General features: G+C 39.2%; 1 long non-coding RNA gene across 1 annotated transcript; it reads right to left on the bottom strand.

Moving 5' to 3' along the window:
• Positions 1 to 7,473: 7,473 nt before the first annotated feature.
• LOC123988774 lies at positions 7,474 to 8,315 on the bottom strand. The gene is made up of 3 exons (XR_006830296.1): positions 8,238 to 8,315; positions 8,090 to 8,160; positions 7,474 to 8,014 (listed from the first exon to the last, which is right to left on the bottom strand). It is a non-coding gene; the product is annotated as an uncharacterized LOC123988774 (long non-coding RNA).
• Positions 8,316 to 8,784: the final 469 nt, after the last annotated feature.

Genomic DNA, 8,784 nt, shown 5'->3' with positions numbered 1-8,784 from the left:
GCTGGCGCATGCGCGGGCAGACGTCGATAATTTATCGATAAACTGTTTTACCGTCTGACTTATCGACTAAACTTTTATCGACGAATTTAACAAACTCAGTTCTCGACGAAAATGAAAATTATTTATTACAAAAATTATTATATACATATTAACAATAGAAATTAAATTAGACACTTTGTATGAAATATAATAAAGAAAATAAAAAATAAAAAAGTATTGTTTTGCTTATCGGGTCGTTACACCAGCGTCAACAAATTCTCTCTTCTTCTCGAAACGCTGCGTCGAAAATATGTAGCAATGATAGACATTCCAACAGGTCAATATACTACTGAACTCTTTCCTCCAAACCATGCGAAATCAGCATTCTCGACTCTAATAAAAAACCCGATTACGGACAATAGAGGCACAGTCGCCCATACAGTCGCGAGGTGCGCGGTCTCTCTATCCGAGGAACGTTTAGTATTGCGAAATACGTCGAGCAGAGTTTCGTGAAAATCAACTATCACACGAAAAGATTCAGTTTTCTCGTTAAAATAAAGACTCAAGTTTTCGAACCATCTATAATAAAAAAACTCTTAGTGTAAGGCCACAGTTTCACTCATCAAGAACATTGTCCAACATCCCTACGTCCAGAGGAAGAGAGAAAGAAGGGAGCAATCCATCAAATTAACCGTTTACCGTTTCTGTACATCTAAACATCCGGTGAGTCCAATCAAGATCAGGATTCTCTGTCCTAAGTAATTAAGGGAATCATAATATCTTCTGAATACGCGTTATATTTTCATACTTGGGTACCAATCAGATTTTTGTAACAATTCATTCTTTTATCAAAATATATAATAGTTATTTATTCAAAATTTGATCATAATTTAGTGCGTACTTTTCCAAACCTTGTATCCAGCGAGCGAGAGGCTTGTATAAGTCTAGACCGAATCCGAATCCTATATTACCTTTCCTTCACAAAGAAGGTGTTTGAGCGTTGCGTCGGGTCATAACATACCGCAGAGTAGTCACCTAACACTACGCCTGCTCCGCACGTAACAGAACTAACGCTTGTGATGATATAAATGTACATTTTCGCTCCATTTAGCCAAAAAATCGAACTTTAGTTACGCTCCGAAATATTTCAAAGTCCTGGCGGCGTATTGCTTCGCCTCTTAGAACCGATTAGTCGAAAATTTTAACAATCTTATTTTTACATTCAGTACGACTGATCCATCGTAAAACGCTATTAAACTAACGCCTGTGATGATATAAATGTACATTTTCTCTCCATTTAGCCAAAAAATCGAACTTTAGTTACGCTCCGAAATATTTCAGTCCTAGCGGCGTATTGCTTCGCCTCTTAGAACCGATAAGTCAAAAATTTTGACAATCTTATTTTTACACTCTGTACAACTGATCCATCGTTAAACGCTATTAAACTAACGTCCGTGATAATGTAAATGTACATTTTCGCTCCATTTAGCCAAAAAATCGAACTTTAGTTGCGCTCCGAAGTATTTCAAAGTCCTGGCGGCGTATTGCTTCGCCTCTTAGAACCGATTAGTCGCAAATTTTAACAATCTTAGTTTTACATTCTGTACGACTGATCCGTCGTAAAACGCTGTTAAACTAACGTCCGTGATGATATAAATGTACATTTTCGCTTCATTTAGCCGAAAAATCGAAGTTTAGTTACGCTCCGAATATTTCAGTCCTAGCGGCGTATTGCTTCGCCTCTTAGAACTGATTACAGTAAAACTTGGATATATGCAACAAACATTGGGACCCAGGCGTTGCATATATCCAGTCGAGGTGTCAAATCTCGGGTTACACGCGACGAGCAGCCAAGCGTGAACGTAGAAAAGGATAGACAGTGGTAGAAAGGGAGAGGTCCGATGATCAAAGGAAAGAGCCGAAACGTATCGGTGTGACTAATACTAATTTGTTACGTCCGAATTATTTTCAATAATTCGACTGTAGCTAAGATCTATTTCCATTTTCTTTCTGATAGTTTTGGATAGTTTGACCGTTAACATACCGAATTTGCGTACCTCGTCAGTGCGTAGCACTTGGAAATAATCCCAGGCGAGGCACACAAAGGAGGCTATAATTAGTTCGATTCAAATAATAAGAAGTCAACCTTCTTAGGACGATTGCCTCGTCGAAACCGCGTAGCAATAAACATATAGAAATTCGAACCCGCTAAGGTTAAGGAGAAATATTATCAACATCTTTCGCCGTGCGGTTAAGCAGTGCGATGCATTTGGAAGTTTCCCCGCTTAACCGCGCAGAACAAGGGAAATACGATTTTATTTTACCTCGCGAGCAATATACCTCTCCTACCTGCGGAGCGTGCGTCAGCCGACCCTTCCACGAGGAATGAATGCAATTAAAATCAAAAGCAACTAGAATGAAACGGAATGAAACTGTTGTATGACTATGGAATGCGAAGGTTTGCGTGACAACCACTGAGATTTGAAATTTGTCGACCGACGTTCAAGAATGTTCGAGGCGAAGGTCGACCAAGGCAATAAACATCGACAACGAACTACAGTTAAACGTTAAACGTAGAACGTTTAGAAAATACGAAAATTGTTAAAAGTGATGTACGCGGAACTAACAACCATTAAATGCAGTAACGAATTTGCATACATCCGCGATTTGATAATAATTACAAATGTCGATTGCCTTTTTCCGTAAACCGCCGAAACACAAATAAGAACGGAATAATTTCACGTTATTCATTATTAGTCATTCAATATAATAAGCTAACATCTATTAACAAAGGCTAAATGTTCTTCGTTGCCGAAATATCATTTATAAATATCATTTATAAGAGCCTCTTTTACAAGTAAATTCAAACAAATAAGGTCGCAATAGATTTCGAATATTCCAGAAGTACAGAAATTGCGATGCACTAAATTCATCGCGTTAGAGGGGTAAAAAGAGAAAGATAGCGTACGATAGACAGAGTCGGAAGGAAGGTCAGGAAGGGATGAGTACTCGGGAAACGCGCCTAGACAAAACCAACACGCGCGGGCCTTCCCCTTCGACACGTACCCTGATTTGCCAAATGATGTCCCCACTTTGGGCCCATGATAGCGGGTCGAACCCTGCGATACGATCGCTTGACTGAGGCAAGTCACTCTTCGTCGAAAAATCGTGAGGTACGTGACGGGGAGCCCGTGTTCGCGTCGAGCAATAGTTTACGCGTGAAAAATCGTAGTAATTAGCTGACCGGTAAAGTCCTTGTAAAAGGCAGAGTGCCGGGAGATTGCGGTTCTCGTTTCCGCGTAAAAGACTCTTGCGAATATGTAAAATCTTTCACACTTTTCAATTTCTACCTTTTCACTTTTGCTTTTAAATCGTCCGATAATTAATATACTTTCGGTATATATTTAGAATAAGGGAGCCACCTCCGATTTCGATCACCTTGAAATACGTTGTCAAGAGCGTTATTCTGAACAACTTTTTCCTATACATATGATAGTCGGACTCTTTTAGTTTTCGAGATATTTGAGAAAACAGGTATCTTAAGGCTACATAAATTTTCGACATCATTTTGCGTTCAATAGAGTGCCTTGTGTGTATATATACATATATCTTGTTTATGTTTATTACTAAAGTCGGTGACTCAATGTCCGAAGTTATCAGTGAACTTGACAGTTAGCATTTGACTGTATTAAGCTTATACCGACATACTGAGGAAAAAGTCCGGGAGCGGTGAAATATCTCGATAACAACGCATTTTAGGAAAAAATATTTCATACATAAGTTGTAGGGTTTTAATAGATGCATCAACGGTGGTACGCATTTGACCTTGAGCGTAAGGATAGAGGAGCCATCAAGGTCAAGTTAAAAATCTTAAATGGAAACTCCCACTTTTTATTTAATATTCTTGTAGCTGACATCGAAAGCTTTACAAAACACTTCCATGAGCTTCTTTCGGTTGAGTACTTTTCGAGATATGAGTCGATAAAGTTCAAGTACCGTCGGCATTAGCAGCAGCCAAGGTGTACTGCGTGGAGGTTATCAAACAGTAGAAGGGAGGCAATTCGAACATCTGCTATAATGATTACCAAATACGTGCACATGCACACACACAATGAGGTATCAACCCGACCGTGCAACCTCGACGGCTACAAGAATATTAAATTAAAAGTGGGGGTTTCCATTTAAAATTTTTAACTTGATCTTGATAGCTCCTCTATACTTACGCTCAAGGTCAAATACGTACCACCGTTTGATGCATCTATTAAAACTCTACAATTTATGTACGAAATATTTTTTCCTAAAATATCTTGTTTTCGAGATATTTCACCGGTTCTGGACTTTTTCCTCACCCTGTATACTATCCGTTCATTAATCCCCACATTTATTTTCGAAGTACTTAAGTCCGTCCCAAAGGGGTTCGAGATTGTTGTCGCCGTGGGGGCCGAAGGGTTTGGGTGGCGAAGCCCCCCAAAACAATACAGGAGATCCTAGTTGTAATTTATTCACTCTTGAAAATATTAACACTAAAGCGCGTTATTCTTTCAAATATCTCAAAAACTAAAAGAATCCGACTATTATATGTATAGGAAAAATTTGTTCAGAATGACAACCTTGACAAGATATTTCAAGGTGATCGAAATCGGAGGTGGCTCCCTTATTCTAAATATTTACCAAATTTCGGAATTTTGACTTCAGCATGTTGTACACGGTTACACAATCGTCCAAAATGAAAATTATTTTGGATTTTATAGTTTTAAAGTGTTCTTACTTTGTAGGTAAAAGAATTTTTTCAAAACATTAAACTTGAAAAATTGAATTTTGGCCACGAAGAACCGGTTCCTGGACCACTGTGCGCTGAAAGCAGATAATTCCCACTAGGTTACTGTGTCGATTCTGAACAATTCGACGAGAAAATACCTCGCCTATTATTCATACTTAAATACAATAAATGAGGGGAGTCCATTGGCCCGACCATGAAAACAGCTGTTCTACCGAACGTGTTTCCTCGTCGAATGGTTGGGACCGACACTGTGATCCAGTGACAATTATCCGCTTTCAGGGTAGCAGATTAATTTAGGAACGAATGTGTAAGTTTCATTTAAATTGTTTTCAAATCTTTCATCACTAACGTAGCCTCCAATTCAAACGTTTATTAATTATTCCAATTCAAACATTTTTATTTGTTGTTTAGAATCCTTAGAATTTGCTTTTATACATTATGACAGGCGACAAGAGATTAGGTTCCGTATTCATTCTAACCAACGACTAAAAAAGTTCTACCAATTCAGTTTTTTTATTGTGCTATGCCAATGGGGTGCCAAGCCGTTTCTTAGCGACCTACGTCAGGCCCGATTTTCGTAGCCGACACTGCAGTTCCTGAGACCACGCGCTATACGCGCTCGGTGTTTTTTGTTAATAACTCGAAAACCAAGTCTTAACCAACATTTTGGCAAAGAAAAAGATTGTTTAGAATCACCTTAGCAATCATCCTTCTTCGGGTGACGAGGTAGTCGCGTGACACCCTGTATATCTTGCTAAATATGAAAGGTTTCATCACGAACGATACATTCGTTGCAGAGTAACATCAAGGAATACATTTTTTGCTATAACAGTAGTTATTAACAAATTCCATAAATTTTTGCATACATCCTACTAAATGTGAAAGGTTTCATCCCAATCGATACATTCCCTGCAGCTTAAACGCCGGAAGATATAAATGAAGTATTACGTGTTTGCGATAAAAGTTGTTAGGAATTAAAAAACACAAAAATGTTTTTGCGAGACCAATAGGGAGATATACTCTGAAGGTGCAAAATTTTCGTTCCGATTGGTCCATCCGTTTCGGCATAATCGGTGAACATACATTAAAAAAAAAAAAGAATATTGTATATACACACATCGAATTGAGTATCCTCCTCCTTTTCGAAGTCGGATAAAAAAAATATAAAAAAATGGAACAATCTGAGAACAATTGTAAGTATTATTTCAACTTTAATAATGGCAAAAGAGTATAAGAAAAATTAAAAGATACTCTGGAAAATGCATATATTGCATGATTCAGGAACATGCTTGTAATATATATATATATATACTTCTTTTCTCTCTTTCAGATCAACAGATGTTTCGCGACTTCCAGCTGCAGCAACAACAACAACAGCAACAAATGCAGTAACTAAGAGAGGAGCTCCTCCCTCAGCAGCAACAAGTTCACCAACCGAGGGAGGACCCCCTCCGTCAAGAGCAAGAGATGCCTACTAAAATAAAAAATGATGAGGCGAAGCCACCGCGAAATATGTATCATTTATAGTACGAATTATTGCCTCGTACAGAGGAATACAATACTGCACTTATCAGAACATCTCTGTTGTTCAATATAAGGGCAAATATTTCCAATAATAATTTAAAGAATACATATCTAATCATTTCAATTTTACATTACAGAGAGAGGAGCAGCGCCTGGAGTCACGCGGCGCCTGAGGGGATACCGCGGGGGAAGGGAAAGGAGGGCGGTAGGGGATCGGGGCGGGGGAATGTAGTACATTTAAGTTTCTACAATTAAAGTCATTTAAAAAAAGATGGTATTCGTTGTTCCTCCTTTTTATTAATCACCAGTATTTGATCCTTACTTAACCACTAAGAACGGAAAACCGCCTTACGGCATCCTGCAAATACTGTTCGTTCCACTAATTCCACTAATAAGTGGGGAATAAGATAATTTTTAACAAAAAATACAACCGACTTCAAAATGCGCTAAAAAGTGTAAAATAATTTCTAGATACTTCATTTATACCAATGCTCCACAGCTATTACTAAAACCTATTTAATCGTTAAATAGTATACTAAATACATTTCAACCTTTTCGGAGGTGGCGCAAAATTAAAAATACCCGAATATGTCAATAACGGTTTGACTGCGGCGCCGCATGAAGAACTTGGTAATTAATAAGTCGCAAGAAAAAATACGGAACGTTATAGATACGGCTGTAAACATTTGTAATTGTAACGATTGTATCAAAAATTGGCAACACTTGTGATGTACGTGTAGTTAATCTGCAATGGGTATGTTGATTACCGTTTAATATTGTTAACTTCAAATGATTGGGTCATTCGGTATCCGGGGTGTCATAGGTTGCCAACCCCTGAAGTAGGATCTTCCGAGTAGAAGAAAAGTTTTTAATTCCGCGCGTCCTCCGAAAAGGTTGAAATGTATTTAGTATATTATTTAACAATTAAATAGGTTTTAGTAATAGCTGTGGAGCATTAATATAAATGCAACAGAAATTGTTTTACACTTTTGATGTCGGTTGTATTTTTTGTTAAAAATTATTTTATTCCTTTTGCGCGTTTAATACTTCTAATTGTTCCGCTTCGACGCGGCGTTCGTTTTCTTTGATGCGGCGTTCGCGTTCAACTAAATTGTATTCGTAGGCAACTAGTTCGTCCTCGTGCGCGGCTTCGTCCACTTGTCTTTTCGAGTGGGTATCACTGGTCGCCATTTTATCGCGGGATTGATTTGAAAATGGAAAATGATATTGAATATCCAACTTACGTATTTATATTTAATTTACTGAGTCTCGAATCTAAATTCGCACCAATTCCATACACTTGTCGGTACAAAGTTTGGATCCTCGTGCGAATGGCGCGCGTAATCTAACAATATATTATCGGGAATTTCATGATGTTCGAACACTTTCCGTGCTATTGACGTATCTAAAATGTCTATTGCCTGCGGCGGCGTCATAATTACAGTTTCGGCGTCACTATCGCACAAATCAACTATTTCTATTGTCTCTAGGTTTTTACTTTCACTCGACGAAGAGGATGTGTCGTTGAACGTTGCTGTGGTTCCAGCAGAATCGCGCTTCGGAATATCAATAGCAGCGGACCTCCGCACGCAGCGTCCTGACGTTGATATGAGCGCTATTTCAGCAGCCAATTCTTCGTACAAAGCTACGTGAGGGTTTGTGCACGTTTAATTCACGGCGGCGCCTTCTTGCTTGAACGTAGCGTCCGGCTCTTCGACCACGTTTTCTCTTCTAATATAAAAATGGTTTTAAATGAAATAATTGTAGAAAAATAAAAACTGAAATGTAACTATTCGATGGACATACCTTTGCGGTCCCGTCGAGTATCGCATATTTAATGCCTGAGTCGGAGCGCTCTTGGTATTTGTCACCCTTCACTAAAAATGAATTAAATAATATGAATTAATATATCTTAGAAGGATTTTGCTAAAATGACGTAGGAGTAATGCCTTACTTGTTGAATTGAATCTAACACTTTTCACTTTGTATTTTTACTGAGCGTATACTTTCGCGTGTTCACACCGTAATGGTTAGTCGGAGACTGATGTGCACTGTGGCGGGAGCTGGTCGCTTCTGATGTGAGAGTTGCGCGCGCAGCTGGACGCATGGTGTGGACGGTGCGCGCGCAGCCTGCCTCGGAGAGGGGACTGTGCATCGACAGCCTGTCGCTATGGAAGGGGCCACGCCTGACGCGGCCTGAGCGCATCAACAGGGCCCTATGATTCACAAAATTGGGAAAAATATCTCGTTGGCGGAAACAAGGTAATAAACCGTTCGTTCGGTCGCCGATGACTCGCTCACGTCAACACGATCGTAAACCGGTGATTCGACTTCGCATAAACACGTTCGTAAACGAACCTTTCCTGAGCTTTACGAATATTACGTGTACTGTAATCTTTTATACTCACGTACGATGTTACTGACGACTCCATTCTCCTGATGGCTGGTTTCCACGGTGGTTGCGTGAGATTCCACCGCTGCCACCAATTTGTTACGTCCCG

Source organism: Osmia bicornis, unplaced genomic scaffold, assembly GCF_907164935.1.
Source record: "Osmia bicornis bicornis unplaced genomic scaffold, iOsmBic2.1, whole genome shotgun sequence".
Classification (NCBI taxonomy): domain Eukaryota; kingdom Metazoa; phylum Arthropoda; class Insecta; order Hymenoptera; family Megachilidae; genus Osmia; species Osmia bicornis.
This window is presented reverse-complemented; position numbering and strand designations above follow the sequence as displayed.